Source organism: Lutra lutra, chromosome 7 (assembly GCF_902655055.1).
Source record: "Lutra lutra chromosome 7, mLutLut1.2, whole genome shotgun sequence".
In the NCBI taxonomy this organism is placed as follows: Eukaryota; Metazoa; Chordata; class Mammalia; order Carnivora; family Mustelidae; genus Lutra; species Lutra lutra.
Genome location: NC_062284.1, coordinates 54,703,972 through 54,722,071, shown reverse-complemented (window position 1 = coordinate 54,722,071; position 18,100 = coordinate 54,703,972).

Sequence of the window (18,100 nt, the reverse complement as noted above, 5' to 3'; positions counted from 1 at the left end):
GTCATGATCCCAGGGTCCTGGGATCGAGTCCCGCATCGGGCTCTCTGCTCAGCAGGGAGCCTGCCTCCTCCTCCTCTCTCTCTCTGCCTGCCTCTCTGCCTACTTGTGATCTGTCAAATAAATTTTCAAAAAAAATCTTTAAAAAAAAAACACAACTGAATGAAAAACTATGTGCCCTTTTGTCCCCACTGTGGTGTAATAAGAAATATATTTGGTCTTTGTCCATGGTTCCTGCCACAAATATCCTAAAACTCGGGATTTCCTCAGCCATAGGTGTGTGTTCTATCATTTATAAGGAGCCCCCCCTTTTTTCAAAGATTTTATTTATTTATTTGACAGAGATCACAAGTAAGCAGAGAGGCAGGCAGAGAGAGAGAGAGAGAAAGAAAGAGGAGGAAGCAGGCTCCCCACCAAGTAGAGAGCCCGATGTGGGGCTCGATCCCAGGACCCTGAGATAATGACCTGAGCTGAAGGCAGATGCTTTAACCCACTGAGCCACCCAGGCACCCCTATAAGAAGCCCCTTTTGAGCCCACCTGAGTTTATGCTAATGAAGTGGCTTAGGGTGGGGCCCCGTAACCTCAATATAGGGCTGGTCACCAGAAAGAGCAAGTAATTAGGAGCTAGAACTTTTGGCCTCACCCACCTACCTCTGGGAAGGAGAAGGGGGTGGCTATAGATGAAGCTCTATAAAAACTCATGAACAGCAAGAGTTGATGAGCTTCCACAAGGGACAATACACCCACATGGGGGTGGGTGGCACACCCCAGTTCCCTGGGAATGGAAGTTCCTGCATTTGGGGGCCCTCTAGACCTCACCCTCTGTACCTCTTCATTTGGCTGTTTATCTGTATCTTTTATAATATACTTTATAACAAACTGGTAAACATAAGAAACACAGATAGCAACCCGGCCTTGCAAATGGCAGTTGAAGTGGGAGCAGCCTTGTGGGACCATGCCCTTAACCTGTGGTATCTGACACTATCTCCAGGTAGGGAGGGTCAAAATTGAGTTAAATTATAGGACACCTAGTCAGTGTCTGCTGAGAACTGGAAAATTCCTTGGTGTTGAACAACACACATCTGACCCACCAGTCCATCCCATTTGGTCATTTAGGATCATAAGGTCTCATCATAAGGGTTCCTCCATCCTTCCTCAGTCATGGTTTGTCACAGTCCTTCTTGAAGATCTTTCTAGATGAATTTGGAACCTATCAAAGTTCCTCCAGTTCTGATGACTTCATGGTTTCATCCCTACATCTAATTATCTGCAGCCCATAAATGCTATTAACCATGAAAGCTAAATAATACTTTTCGGGTTATTTCTTTTCAAATTTCTGATCTCTGTAGATCACTTTTCTGTATCAGAGGAAACCATGTTGACACTCTCATGGAAAGAATGAAATATCACCAGGAGCTCCCCAGCTGCCACCCCGAGGAGAATGAGTGCTGATCTGCTGGCTGGCATCAAGGCATCAGCCTGGAAGGCTTACATGGGGCTCCCTCATTCAAGGCTGTAATGAAAACAGACAGACTTTCTGACTTCAGTAAGCATTTGATATCCAAGCAACTTGACTGTAGTATTTTGAAGTGATTTCAGTCTCCTGGTTCATATTTTATTATAGCTCAGCACGTGGCTCAGGTCTGACATAGCCCTGTGTGCACCTCATCCAGATTTTCCCTATAAATCCACCTATTTGCAACTTGCCAAATGATCAGATCTTGTCTTAGTGTGTTTGGGCTACTATAACAAAAATATCAGAAAAATATTCACTGACATTTTTGGTTATATTACTGTAGGCTGGGAAGTCCAAGTTCAAGGTGCTGGCAGATTAGGTGTCTGGTGAGTCCAATTCTTGGTTCATGAATGACTACATGACAGAGACCTGTCAGTATTAAGGACTGAATTTTTTCTCCCCAAAATTCATATGTTGAAACCCTAAACCCTAAGGCCTCAGAATGTGACTGTTTCTGGAGATAAGGCCTTTAAATAGGCAAAGAAATTAAGATGAGGACTTTACCATCGCCCCTAATCCAATCTGACTGGTGTCCTTATAGGATACAGAGATTAGGACTCAAGAGAGATACCCGGGTTGCACATGCCTGAAGGAAGGACCCCGTGAGGATGCAGTGAGGAGGCCGTGATCTTACAATAAGGAGAGCGGATTTGGAGGAGACAAACCCTGCTGACACCTCGATCTTGGACATCCAGCCTCGAGAACTGTGAGAACACACATTTCTGTGGTTCATACCCCCAACTTCATGGTACTTTGTGATGGTGGCCCTAGCACACTCATGCGACAATTGCTAATAAGCATTCAAACAAGCAAAACAAGAGACTTCTTTCTGAGGCTACAGTGTGAACCAAAAAGAGAATCGCCCAGAGATTTTGCAGTTTCACCCTTGCTTGCAGGATCTTTGGAAGGAAAGAGCATCCCCCATGAGCTCCCTGAGAAACTGAAGTGGGCCAGTTCCTGATCTGGATTACTGACGATACCCAGGGGCCTAGTGGTGAATTATTGCCCATCCATCCTGGTTTTCACCAGCTGTCGATCAATTACTGTCCATTAATTCTTCCGACTGACCACTTTGACTTTGAAATCTGTCTTGGTTTATGTGAGAAGTTACATGGTCATCATTCATAGGTGAAATTGAGATACTGTGGCTCTCTACAGGAAATCTCTTCCAGGGCCGCCTGGGTGGCTCAGTGGGTTAAAGCCTCTGTCTTTGGCTCGGGTCATGATCCCAGGGTCCTGGGATTGAGCCCCACATCAGGCTCTCTGCTCAGTGCGGAGCCTGCTTCCCCTTCTCTTTCTGCCTGCCTCTCTGCCTACTTGTGATCCCTGTCTGTCAAATAAATAAATAAAATCTTTAAGAAATCTCTTCCAGCTGGTATCAGAAGACCAAGCAATAGTTTCCAGGATGATTTGCTAAGAGAGAAAAGGAATCAAATATCAGTGGCTCTATGGCAGGCTCCTACCAAAACACAAAAAGGCAAGAAAGCAAGCAAATAAAAAGCAAGATTTAGCATATTATTAGAAGTCTTCATACCACCCATGCCATCAACCTAGAAACCCTCCACTGCCTCACCTCTCTTCCTCCATATTCTTTCAAAGAGTTTTTAAAGGATTTTAGCTTTAGTGATTTCTCCCAGTAAGCCCGCTTTTTAAAGGAATTCAATTTTGTGTAGTGCCATCTGCATAAATATATGTGGGGCTAGGGAGGCGATCTCACAGTATCATAGACTTGCTCCCCTCCATTTTCTGCCTCTGCACGGAGTGAAGAAGGATATTTCTCTTTCTTCCAAGTAAACTTGCTGACAGGCAGAGCTAGATGCAAAATGAAATTTTAAAAAGAACCGCTGAAAACAGAGTAGTTCCTAGGTGTTTTTACCGCCCCCCCCCATACGCAGCAATTATGTGAAGTGATAGATGTGTTAAATAACCTTAGTGTTGGTAATCATTCTGCAGTATAGACAGCATCAAATCATGACAGTATTCACACCTTACACAATGTTATATGTCAATTATGTCTCAATAAAGCCGGACAAAGAAAAGAGCAGCTCTAATGAGGAAATGGTCAGCAAGCAACAGTAGCTCAAGGAAAAATACAATATACAAAATAACAGGGATCTAGGGAAGTGGCCTCCTTGATGCTATTTTTATTTTCAGCTTTTCAGGTTAACACAGATTGAGTTAATGATGTTTTTCTATAGCTCCCAGGCAATTCAGAAATGGCAGGGCTCAGACTAGCAGAGAAGCACTTCCTACAGATTTGGGAGGGATGAGAAGCCAGGCTTGGCATTTGTGCTGCATCCCCAAGCTGCAGATAGAGAGGAAAGCACTATTATATCAGGGATTTCCCCTTGCACCCTAAGCACATGGCAATTTTCACAGGTCCCCTCCTTGTCAGTTTTGCCAGTTTGAATCAACTGTTTCAATTTCAGTGGCTAACAGGTTTTTTTTTTTTTTTTTTAAATTGAAGTAACCCCAGCGGTTCAATGATGGAAAATGAGCCACATTAGAGTAGGGAATCATTTAAGAAGCCTGAATTCCATTTTACCCCTGGTGTTTATGTTTTCCATGGGAGAGATAAAAAATGTATAGGTTCAGAAAAAGGAAATTTCTGAAACCCTAAAGGGAACATGTGAGATGTTTCCTGCTGTTAAAGGATCATTAAATACCAAAAACTCAGCTCAAAGGGAGGTCCACGTTTTGGATGAGTGCTGATTGCTCTTTGTAGATTTCATGTCAATCTTTTTAAGTCAATGAAGATCGGTAGAGACGTTTTGAAGTTCCTGCTTTACCTTCTTCTTTAGAAACATTTTCTCAACATATGCCTCTTAGGGAGATACATATTTTCTCAACATTACTTAATTATTCAAGAACCTGACTCATGGATGCATCAAGAGCTTCCCCAAGTGGGGTGTGTGTCTGTGCGAGTGTGCGTGTTCATGTGCATGTGTGTATATGTTCATGTGCACCCTTTGGTCGACTGTCTAAGCTTTCTCGGTAATTGTCTGCATTGGGGCATAGCGTTCAGACTATGAACTCCAACAGAACTACTGCCGGGTCTGTTAATGTTGAACTCTATCAATCACTCCGTGCTACTCAAAACATAATGGAGATGGTGAAAGGGTACAGCACCCTTCCTGAGAAAGGAAATGGAATTTTTTGGTTATTCATGCCATATTATAATCCATCCAAGGCAATTCACATCGTTATGTTTTATTATTCTATCCAAATATTATGCTATCTGTATTATAGAATTTTTTTCAAAGAAAAGCATTCAAGGTAAATAATATAAATACATTCAGCCTGATACAAACTATGAAAGCGAAAGTCATAAATGTCTTCCTATCAAGCCCTTGGCCTGCAGACAGTATCTATCCCATGTCAAATATACTGTGTATTGTGCTTTTATTGATTTTTTTTATCATGGCAAAACACAAAACATAAAATTTACCATAGTAACTATTTTTAAGTGTACAGGTTAGTAGTGTTAAGTATATTTGCATTGATCTTCAGAACTTTTTCATCTTGCAGAACTGAAACTCTATATCCATTAAACAACTCCCCTTTTCTCCATTTCTTAGCTCCTGGTAATCGCCACTCTTCTTTCTGTTTCTAAAAATTTGACTGGTTCACATATATCATATGAGTGGAATAATATAATATTTATTTTTTTGTTACTAGGTTCTTTCACTTAGCATAATGTCCTCAAATTTCATCCATGTTGTATCATGACAGGAGTACCTTCCTTTTTGAAGGCCGGATAATATCCCATTGTATGTGTAAGTCGTGTTTTCTTTATCCATTCCTCTGTTGATGGACATTTGCATTGCTTTCACTTCTTGGCTATTGTGAACAATGCTGCTATGAATACGGGTGTGCAGATATTTCTTCAAGACCCTGCTTTCAATCTTTTTGGATACGTACCCGGAAGTGGGATTGCTGGTAGTTGTATTTTCAATTTAAAAAAAAAAAAAACCACCATACTGTTTTCCATAGTGGTTGAGCCTTTTTGAGGTACCACCAGTAGTGCACAAGGGTTCCAATTTCTCCACATTCTCACCAACACTTGCTAGTTTCTGTTTTTCTGATAGCTGTCCTAATGGGTGTGAATCTTACTGATTTTTCGTTATTTTTTTTAAAGATTTTATTTGTTCATTTATTTGTTTGCTTGTTTATTTATTTAGAGGTGTTGGGGAGAGAGAGAGGTGGGTGAGAGAGATCCCAAGCAGACTCTGCTGAGTGTAGAGCCTGATGTGGAAATCAATCCCATGATGCTGAGATAATGACCTAAACCAAAATCAAGACTCAGATGCTCAACTGACTGAGCCACCCAGGCATCCCAAATCTTACTGATTTTTAACTAACAGCCTATACAACCTCTATTAGGGTCTGTTTTCCTGTCTTCTAATGTTCACTATTGAAATAATTTATGTTTGTTCATTCATTCACTCAGTCTTCTGAGTGAATTCACTCAGCACCTACATCGTGCTAGGGAAAAGGGGATATAAGGACTTTTTAAAAAAAGACTTCTTGCATGCCATCAGACAGCTAACAATTTCATCAAGGACATATCTGTAAATACATAATCAGTACATTACATTTACATCACATATGTGAGTGATAAGTGTCAAAATACATTCAGATAAAATGTGATAGAGCACTGAGGAAGGAGTACTTAAGTCCTCCCTGGTGAGAGAACCCGAAGAAGGTGATGGCTGAGCTGATTTTTAAAGTATAAATTTCTTAAGGCAGAGAAGCAGAAAGGGGAGGCCCAGGGTTTTGCGTATGTAAAAGTACAAAGGAATGGAAGGACATTCAATTTAGGAAACCACAGGATATTTCTCATGGAGATGGTCAGAGCATAAGATATGCAGTGGAGTGTGACAAAGGCATAAAGGAGTGTGACAAGGCAAATAGTAGAGTTGATGCTAACATGTAGGCAAGAACAAAATGTGAAGCATTGGTATGCCATGTTCTAGAAGGTGTTAATTCCATCATCAGGGAAATGAGATGGATAGGCGCAGGGAGAGGTGGAGAGGACAAGACTGGTGATAAGGAGGACAACCGGGAAATTTCAGTTGTCCTGAACACAGGTTGAATGAAATAGGGATGTTAGTGTAGGCCAGATTCCAAGATACTTGAGTTGAGTATGAACTCTGGTGAATGTGAACGTGGGAGGTGAATATGGGCTCTGATGAGTTGCTTGATGTGGCATATAATGGAAGGGAAGGCATCTGGGAATACTCAGATTTCTGATTTGTGATGGCCTTAACTGAGATGAGACAAAAGGGTGGGGGCGAGCAGGCTGTTGGTGCTACTGAGGTGAGGGCACGAGGAAGACGAGGAGATACAGAAGGAGAGCGATTTATAAGGGTAGCTGGAAATGAGCCTGGAGCTCCAGAATGAGGTCTGAGCCAGAAAAATGTAGATTTGGAAGTCACCACAGGTAATTAGTGAAGCCCACAGGAGGGGATGACCTCACTCAGCAGACCACACAGCACAGGAGGAGAAGACTGAGGATAAAACTCACGGAAGCCCAGCATTGACAGGATGAGAGAGACATGTGGAAAGGTCAGAAGAGCCAGAAGGAAAGAGGTCTAAGGTTGGCCAGAGAAGTGACATATTGACTGAAAACTGTCCAGTGAATTTGGCAACCAGATTATCGTCACCACGGTGAGAGCATTCTCAGTGGACTAAAGGCCATAGCATTCAGACTGCAGTGACTCGAGGGAGGTGAGGAGCTGAAAACCATCAATGTGGAATGCTCTTCAAGGTTTTTATCAAAAGGGGAGGAGGGGTGCCTGGGTGGCTCAGTGGGTTAAAGCCTCTGCCTTTGGCTCAGGTCATGATCCCCGGGTCCTGGGATTGAGCCCCACATCAGAGAGCCTGTTTCCTCCTCTTTCTCTCCCTGCCTGCCTCTCTGCCTACTTGTGATTTCTTGTCTGTCAAATAAATAAATAAAATATTTTTTTAAACAAAGGTGGGGGGGGGGGGTAGGAAAGGATGGGAGGGTAACTGGAAAGTTGAAAACATGTTTTCTGTTTTTACTTTTTTTTGTTTGCTTTTTTCTGAGATGAGTATGTTTTTAGGCTGGAAGGAAAAACTGGAAATGGAAGAGAAGAAGGAGAAATTGATTTAACAGAATCCTGAAGTGAAAAATTTGCCAGGTTTAAAAGTCCAAGTGGAGACGTTAGCACTGGGCAAGAGGAGGTAAAAACAGCTGTTCTGGGCATGGAGCTGTCCTGTGTAAGGGGAAATCACTCCTTCTTGTACTTGAGAGCAAGTCTTTTAGTACTCAGCCAAGATTAAAAATCGATCAATATCCTTTCTCCATTATTAGAACACCACCACCAGTACAAATCCTACTATCTAAATTTCTAACCCTATCCGATTCATTTGAACTCCAATGAAATATTTTGTAAAAAATCACCAAAAACAATAGATGGACTCTCCTAGGTATCGCTCCTTAGGATTTCCCGGTAAAATAGGAATCCTGAGTTTCTCGATGACAGGGTTGCTAAGCGACCATGTCACTATCTAACATTATCTACCAAAATGGCCCGACACACAAAATAACCTTACTCTAAGTGCAAACATAGTAACACCATACTTCATTTTGCTTTCCCCTTCTCCCCCATAAATTTGGCGGTCCTTATGAAAGGGAAAATTTGCCATCAAACCAAGGGATAATTGTTTCCTTAACAGTGAAATTCATTTTAAGGCATTTAGCCCACATTACAAAAATAGTACCTATGTGTGTTCCAGAACAGAAGCCGGGGAAATGCTTGAGTTGTTAGAGTGATTTCATTTAGAAACGTTCCCAACCATTGTACATTTGCATCGCGTCTGTTGCTAGAGAAAAATAGAAAAGATTTGCCTTAACAAATTATTGATAGAATTTAAGTGTGAACCTTTTTTTATGAGCTTGAAGGGACTATTTTCTTGAGCACAGAGCACAAGAGGGTGAGAGAGAAATAAAGTATTTATTATTTATGTTTATATTTATTATTAAAATTCCTAAGGATAATGTGCTTTGTGGAACACTCTGAGATTTATAACATTTAATGCTTACCAACTGCCATTTTCTTGGAGAATAGTATTTTTGGGATAGATTTTGATGACTGGGGAATGGAAAGGAAGTTAATATCGGTTAGGTACCCACAGGAGCCTAAGATAGGCTTGATTTGGGAGGCTTGCATACATATTCTCATTTACTTCCCAAACTCTGAAACAGTCATTATCCTTAGCCATTCAATACATCTACATTTATTAATTTAGGGAGAGAGAGAGAAACCTGCTGGAGTCAGTCCCGTGTATATGTGTTAGACCCAAAACAGTGTCTTTTCTTTTCTCCATGTTTTTTGCTCAGGCATCCCTTCAACTCTGGGAGACTAAGGGGTCTCCACTACTTGAAGCCTGCCATCACTCATCATTCCTCATAACTCATCAGGTCCTGTCTAGTATAGAACTGTGCTCTTACTAACCGTTTTCGTACCTGGATTGCCTTTTCACCCCCCTTTTAATGCTCGTATTCTTTATCTTTGAAGCCTAGCTGACATTCCATTTTTTTCACCCTTCCCCAGCAGCCCCAGAATTCCTTGATTGCCTGGCAAGCTGAGCTCTAAAACCCTCACTAAGACCAGGAACAAATCAAGCCTATCTTAGCAAATGACAACACATTCTGGAACCATGTGATACATTAAGTCTTTCTACAACACTTGACCTGCTGGGACTAGAAAACATCATATGAATAGAAGACCTTCAAACCTGTTAAACCATGTAAATAACAACGTATTCAGTATATTCATTAAGACAAAGAGGACGGTATGACTCCTAGATCCTGTATAAAGAGCCAATGAGAATGAAACTGAGGAGTGGACACTTCATGAAGTGAAATCTAAAGCTGACATTTTCCTTCTCTGGCCTACCAGATCGAACTCCTGGTAAGAGCACAAAACTCTAGTTACCACTGTTAATTTAAATAAGGAGATCGTTGGACTAAATTGGCTCTCATGCCTTGGCAGCCTAAGTGAACCAAATCCAAGCCTGTAAATGCCGCAAGTTTACAAAGTCAAAACCCGAGGACAACCAATCACAAACAGCCAACTAGGCATTAAGCTATAGCCAATCAATAATTTCCTTGCTTTGTTTTCACTTTTTCTTTATTAAAAGTCTCTCCCTGAGTACCTGTCGGTGAAGCACACCTAACCACTCCCAGTTTGGAACTGCAGGATTCCAATAGACTTTTGTTCAAGTAAAATCTTAAATTATTTAACACGTCTCAGTTTATCTTTTAAAATGGCTCTAGGAGAACTACGGAATGAATGAAACGGAAGGAGAAACTTGGTAAATAGCACCTTGGTTAGATATCGGGATTCTCGTTTACTGGTGATTGGCCTTCAGGTTTCCTACAAGAGCTATCTCATTGAGAAATATACTCTCAGTGGTCTCCTCAGCTTGATTGCAATGGCCTCCTCAGTATTTTTGTCTCTAATGCAGCACAGGAATCACTCACCAGGCATCTCAGGTTCTTGACAATGAACATGCAATCTATTCCGTCGAGGTAAGGGTTCATAATTCTAATCCCCGAAGTCTCCTTCTTTGAAGATACAGGGAAAGAGGGTTTGGAACATTAACTAGCTCTCATCTAGAGGTGAATAACTGGCTTCCCAAAGGTTGTGTGGGTGCATGTGTGCGTGCTCACGCACTTCTGGTATATTTCGAACTGGCATCAGATCGTGTTCCCACATCCAATCCTTGTCTAAGGAAAGGCTGCATATGTCTGAGGTACAGTTTGTACAAGTCATATTTCCATCTGCCATGATATAGAGTGGTCTTAAGAAATCCATCTCGTGGGAATTTCCTTTTAAATGAATACTCAAAAATGGGCATACAAAATTAAGAAAATTTTTTATTTGAGTATAGTACAGTTGATTTCACTACAGCTTCAGGAGACTTGGAAAATAAAACTTTATACTTGGCAAACTTGGCCATAAAAATGCACTAAAAAAGTCCATTCCTCTCATCTCTTAACCTGCCATTCAAGAAGGTCAATAATGCCTTTATGACCTATAGATCTGTTTGCCTCTATTAATGATTGAGATGTTCATAAAATTTAATGTGTTCACCTGGATCCACTGGCTTATAAAAAGGCATGGGTTTGCCGACTTTGCCACCCTATTTATGCACACCACGTATCCTAAACTGAAAGGTATTTTGTGTTCCTTTACTCCCCTCTGCTGGTAAATTCTAATACAGCACTTATTAAAAAAAGAAAGATTGATAGAAACAATGTTTCTAATATAAGAGAAAATGTTGAAAATCACAAAAAAAGTGTTCAGTCTTTTCCTAGAAGGTAATTCTTTCAGTTTGCAATATCAGACCTTACTTTCTACAACAAATTTGGTCTATATAACTTGGTCTCTAGTGTTTCTAGTGTCCAGATATTTTTTTCCCCACTTACATTTGATAAATGGTCAAGAGAATGAAGCCATGTGGATTAGGAAGAGAGAATTTGGTCACAAAAAATGAAGTCATTTACAGATTGAACTAGCACCACACCACACCTTCCTTATATTGATTCATTTATACAATCCCTTAGTCTTCCACAGATCCATGGCCCTTGTCCTACAACAATACAATGAAATTGGCATTTACATTTTAAAATAGAGAACTTACTCTTCCTAAAAGCAAAAGGGATCAATCACTGAGGTAAGCCTCAGGTAAAATTTTGAAATAGATTCATGTATTTGACACCTCCAACTATTTCTTTTTTGCCATTTCCTCTGTAAACCCCTCTGTTTCCTCCCCAGGTGAACCATGGTCTAATGCTATCAAGATTGTCCTTGAGAAAATAAAGTATCTGGGGCACCTGGGTGGCTCAGCCAGTTAGTATCCAACTCTTGATTTTGGCTCAGATCATGATTTTAGGGTCCTGCGCCTGAGCTCTTCCTTGGGCTCTGTGCAGAGCGTGGAGCCTGTTAAGATTCTCCCTCTCCCTCTGCCCCTCCACCCCCCCCCCCTTTCAAAGATTTAATTTATTTATTTGTCAGAGAGAGAGAGAGAGAGAGAGAGCACAAGCAGAGAGAGCAGCAGAGGGAGAAGCAGGCTCCCTGCTGAGCAAGGAGCCTGATGTGGGCCTCCATCCCAGGACCCTGGGATCATGACCTGAGCCAAAGGCAGATGCTTAACCGACTGAGCCACCCAGGTGCACTGCCCTCTCTCTTTCTCTGAAAGGAAGAAAGAGAGAGAAAGAAAGAAAGAAAGAAAGAAAGAAAGAAAGAAAGAAAGAAAGAAATTGAGAGAAAAAAGAAAAAAGAAAAAAAGAAAAAAGTATCTGATAGATTTATTTATAAGAAGTATCTCATCTCTCTGGATAATTTGCATTTTAAAAGAAAACCAGAACTAAAGTACCCAGCTACTCACAGGAAATTAGAGATTAGTGAGAGACACATGTTTAGAAAGACAGGGTTTTGGTTGCCACTCAAATCAAAAGGTGGTGTCAAGGCTGCTCCCAAGGCTGCCCGTGTTCCCCACAGGGAAGTTGTTGCAATCAGTTGTGTGTATGACATTGGGAATGGATTTTGGAGCCAGGAAGATGAGATTGGAATCCCAGCTGTGCCAATTAACAGCTTAGGGTATTGTACAACTTTCTTAACCTCTCTCAGCCTCAGCTTTCTCATCTGTAAAATAGGGACAATACCTACTTCCATAGGGCTGCTGTGAGGATTAATGTCTGGCATGTTGTGTATAATAAATGCTTGTTCCCTCTGTCTCTTCCCTTGACGGTGCCTCACAGGGCAGAAGAATCCAAGGTTTTCAAAAGGTTACAAACTAACACCTGATAACTTCGGTGATAAAATTATGTGGCCGAATAAGCTCTTTCCTCCATAATTTTTCATAGAAAACATTTCCTAGAAATATTTCCAAATCAGGCCCTGTTCACTGCTTCATCCAGAATTCCTTCAGGTAGTAAGGACTCTCTTCTTGTCGTGAAATATCCACATGGCTTCATGTTCTTTCTGTCCACTCTTCCTGGGCTGTGAGGCCACTATCTTTAGTTAACGACCACTTTTGCTTGGTGTGGTGCAGAGGAACAGAATCTGTGGAGAGCTGTCCCTGCTGCATGGCCAGTGGAAGGACAGGTCATGCATTTGAGCTGGTCAACATTACGGACGCCAGGGGCTGGGTGCTCAAAATCCTTGAGAAACCATCAGCACTCCCTTACCATCAGCCTGGTCTTGAATGTGCAAGGATGTCTCACCAGCTGGTTCTATTAACACCTATCTTTTTTTCTCTCTCTCTTCAGGGAAGGCACCAAAGCAATAACTACTACCCAAAACGTCAGGTTCCATACAGACAGGATTCTCTGAACACAGAAGGCCGTTCAGTGAAGTTAAGGCTGCTGGCAGGGGTTAAGTGAATCCACCCCTGTTTTAATTTCAGCCATAAAAAATGTACTGAGGTAGTTCATTCTGCTCATCCATAAATTCTAATAAAAAATCTAGGCATTAGGGATTTTAATGCCTCATATATTCTGTGCATTATAGTGATGATGTACTTTACAGCCATGACCTTTTCAATATTCTTATTTGCTTGACTGAGCTAGGAGCTCTCCTCTGTTTACAGCATTATTGACCTCCTTAAGAGGTACACAAGATAAATAGATAAATACTCTAAACTCTTCAAGGGAAACTTGCCAAGACCGGGTGTGGTGTGACTCTGGGGGTGGGGGCCGGGGGCAGGAATGGGAATGCTATCCTTTTCTCTTATAGCAAGCATTTGGGAGGGAAGTTCAGCAGAGAGGGTCTTTGTTCAGAGGAGCAGGGGGAAAGGGATCACTTATGAAAGATCCTGGAGGGTTGCCTGGGTGGCTCAGTTGATAAGCATTTGCCTCCATTCAGGTCATTATCCTGAAGTCCCACTCCCACTGCTGGTGTTCCCTCTCTCGCTGTGTCTTTCTCTGTCAAATATATAAATAAAAACTGAAAGGAAGAAAGAAAGAAAGAAAGAAAGAAAAGAAAAGAAAAGAAAAGAAAAGAAAAGAAAAGAAAAGAAAAGAAAAGAAAAGAAAAGAAAAGAAAGAACCTGAAGATAGAGCTTCACATACAGTGTAGACTTTCTCTCACCTTTTAGCATTTCATCCAGCTGTCAGAATTCCCTGAGGGCTGAGACTTCTTCTTCTTCTTCTTTTTTTTAAAAGATTTTATTTATTTTGAGAGAGAAGGAGAGAGAGCATGGGAGAGACAGTACAATCACAGGGGAGGGGCAGAGGGAGAGGGAGAAGCTGACTCTCCACTGGGCAAGGAGCCCTACACAGAACTCTACCCCAGGACCCTGGATTATGACCTGAGCTGAACGCAGATGCTTAACCAACTGAGCCATGCAGGTGCCCAGGCCTGAGACTTCTGACTTTGTGGCAGCTCTAAGTACCTGTAATCATAATAGTTCGTATTTATTGAGGTCTTCTGTGTGCCAGGCAAAATGTTAAGAATTTTAGAGTCTTTTTATTTTCATAACTTTCTAAGGTGAATACCTGAATAATTTCCATTTTACAGATGAGGAATTTGGAGCTTAGACAAGTTAGATAACTTTCACGTAATTAAGTGGTAGAGCTGGGATTCAAACCCTGGTCATCTCACTTCATTCCTTCTGGGGGCCATAAAAACTCACCCCTCAGCTATCCTGCTGCAAGGAGCATAGTTGGTGGATAGTCCCAGCTGCTGGCCCTCTGGATCCACCATGGTATTCGCACTATGGGCTACTCCCAGACAATGATTTAGGGTTATTAAGGGTTTGCTAACCCATTCCTATGGAGGTATAGAATTCCATGTGACTTTTTGTGAGGAACACCCCATCAGCCCGGCCAAAATTTCTTAGAACTGCTCTGTAATTGGAGCTTCTTTCCCATCCAAACTTCCTTCCATGTCCTTGCAGGTGTGAGATCTGCATCATGATGTGAGGCTCTTCCCTTACTCCTGCTTCCTCTTTTCTCCTTCACAAGCATTGCCCTGAACAAATCTGTGCATCTAATCATGTCTTGGTGTCTGCTTTTTGGAGGGTCCAAAAAACACACTACCCCTGCCTTATTCTGACATAAACCTTACCCTTATCTGCTCACTCCAAGGGCCAAGCAAGCATTGCCAGTCACATTTTAGATTGATGGAATACCTGTCTTTGAGACCTTTGATGATTTCAAAATATTAATTCTCCCATTCTGTATTCTTTAATAAAAAAATAAACATGATCTACAGTTATGGTGAAATTTCTTAGATCTGAGGGACCACAAAAACATGTGACTAAAGTTTAGAGACACAGTGTGCGTGCAGAGATAGGAAAGTGAGAAGAGCACTGAAGGGTGTTCTTAACAGGTTTATCCAAACACGGTGCAGAGTGCACCAAAGCTAATTCCCCAAACACCAGGCACCAAGTGCTTTGAAATGACAGGAAAAAAAATAAATAATTCAGCAAATACTGGGATTTGCAGCCTAATTCCCTCCTCTTTTTGGAACGTCCCAATACACAATAGTGTATTAAAGACCCCTACGGATCCCACGGCAAAGAAACTGGCTTCAATCCCCACATCTAGTCTTCCTCTCATCCCAAATCTAGTCTTAATTTCCACCCTCAAGGTGTTTTCTTGCTTTCATGTGTTAGTTTGTTTACCCTATTCTCAGTGGCAACTGAAAGATTTTCTTGCTTAGAGGAATTCCTCATCCATCCATCCAAAAAGCATTCACTGGGAATGTCAAAGCTGCAGGCTACACTTAGTGGGAAGTAAACCTGAACCTGGTCCCTGACTTCCTGAGAGACTTAAATATAGAAAAGGAAAGGTAAGGCATGCAAATAGATTATTCAACAGGAGCTGCTCCAGATAAGGGCCCTAGTGTTGTTCTTTGGGACCAACAGGAAATGTTCTGTGCTGGCCTTCAAGGGTCGTCTTGCTTCATATGGATTATAACTCCAATTAATTTTCGAAATGGAAATAACTTGACTTTTAATGATTATAAAGTAACACCTATATATTAGTTTCCTAGGACTACCATAACAAAATATCAAAAAATGAATGGCTTTTAAACAACAGAGATTTATTCCCTCACAATTCTGGATACTAGAAGTCTGGAATCGAGGTATTGATTTCACCTTACCTCTTCCTAGTTTCTGTTGGGAGCCATCAAGCATCAATCCTTGGTGGTTCTATTTTTTTTAAATATTTTATTTATTTGTTTGAGAGACAGAGCATAATCAGGGGAAGCAGCCAAGGGAGAGGGAGAAGGAGGCTCCCTGCTGAGCAGGGAACCTGACATGGGGCTTGACCCCAGGACCCCGGAATCATAACCTGAGGTGAAGGCAAATGCTTAACTGACTGAGCCACCCAAGCGCCCCAATCCTTGGTGGTTCTTAGACACAACACTTGAATCTCTTTCTCCACCATCACATGGCATTCTCACCTCACACGGCTGTTTCTCGTCTTCTTATGAGGATACTACTTATGTTGTAAGGATCCACACTATTCTAGTGTGGCCTCATCTTAACTAAGTACATACGTCAATAAGGTCACATTTTGACAAGCTGAGGGTTGGGACTTCAACATATCTTTTGGGGGGACAGAATTCAACCTCATATACTCACCATTAAAAAATCAGATGATAGGGGCGCCTGGGTGGCTCAGTGGGTTAAGCCGCTGCCTTCGGCTCAGGTCATGATCTCAGGGTCCTGGGATCGAGCCCCACGTCGGGCTCTCTGCTCAGCAGGGAGCCTGCTTCCTCCTCTCTCTCTGCCTGCCTCTCTGCCTACTTGTGATTTCTCTCTGTCAGATAAATAAATAAAATCTTTAAAAAAAAAATCAGATGATAATAGAAAAACACAAAGAAGGATGCAAATGATACCACTGAAAAAATGATCACTGTTAATAACTTTCTATTTTTCTTTATATACACATGTATAAAAAACAACATATTCTATATACAATGTTGTGACTTGCTTTTTCTCAAATTATATCCTAAATATCTTCCACATCAGTAAATATATATGACCCAGGTAATTGATACACAGTAATTTATCTAATCAGGTCTGTACTGTGATTGAAAGCACTATAAACTGCCCATTATTTAGCTTTGTAAAAGACCAAAAACTTCTTAAGTCTTTATATACTTACAGTTTTAATTTAGTCATTTTTAAAAAGGTTTTATTTATTTGACAGAGAGAGAGAGAGAGCAAGAGAAGGAATATAAGCAGGGGGAGTGAGAGAGGGAGAAGCAGGCTTCCCACTGAGCAGGGAGCCTGACTTGGGGCTGGATCCCAGGACCTCATAGGGGATCATGACCTGAGCTGAAAGCAGATGTTTAATGAACTAAGCCACCCAGGCGTCCCTAGTCATTTGTGTTTATCTATTATTATCCTTTTCCATCTCATTTTTCCTGTACCTTAAAAAAAGTTAAAAAGCCTTCCCATTTCTTACTCCAGAACACTTATATAGTCTCAGAAAGCTATTATTTTATGTTTGGCATTTTTTGTCAGTCATTTCAGAGTTGGGCTGTGAGCTATCAGTGGCTAACATTCTTGCAAGTGGGGGAACAAGGACCTCAGCTCTAGAGGGATTGGATCTAGGTGAAGCACCACAGTGTCCGTTATTCTGGTGAGAACTCCAGTGACCTGAGGAAATCACTGTATTGTTTTCCACCTAGGTCAAGTCCAAATTTAAGACAGATGTTTCCTCAAATGGTTCTGTTTTATTAATAAATGAGTCTCGTGCCTGTGCAACATGCCAGGCCTCAGAGGCAGTGATTTCAAGGACAATCACCTCTGGATCTGATTTGAGAAGCTACACCAATCACCTTTTTCAAAGCAAGGATACAGGAAGAAGTTTCCGGGAGGTAGTTTAACAGAAACTTGATAGATTTCACAGAAAAGAGAGCTACGTGAGGTACTGGATAAAGAAAATTGTGTGTGCCATATGATGGCACTACTAAAAGCAAAGTCTTATGTTTCAATAAAGATGATATCCCTTTACTTTTTCAATATACAGATTTTCCTCAACTTAACCACGAGGTTACATCACAATAAACTCATAAGTTGAAAACACTAAGTCAAAAATACATTTAATACACCTAACCTACAGAACATCTTCGCTTAGCCTAGCCCACCTTAAACATGCTCAGAGCACTGACGTTAGCATACAGTTGGGCAAAATCATCAAACACAAAGCCTACTTTATAATAAAGTATTGACTATCTTGTGTAATTTCTTGGATATTGTACTGAAAGTGAATAACAGAATGGTTGTATGAATACAGCATGGTAGGAGTGTATGGGTTGTTTGCTCTGATCATGGCGTGGCTACTGGGAGCTGCAGCTTGCTGTCACTGCCCAGCATTGTGAGAGAATAGCTCACTGCCTATTGCTAGCCCCAGGAAAGATCAAAATTCAAAAGCTGAAGAATGATTTCTATAAAACGTGTATGCCTTTCATACAATATAAAATAAAAAAATTTAAGTTGAACAATCATAAGTTGGGGACTGTCTGTACTCTATGGGGCTTTCAGTAGTAGTGTTTTGCTACTTTTGGAGATAGGTGTGGGAGTTTGCTGAA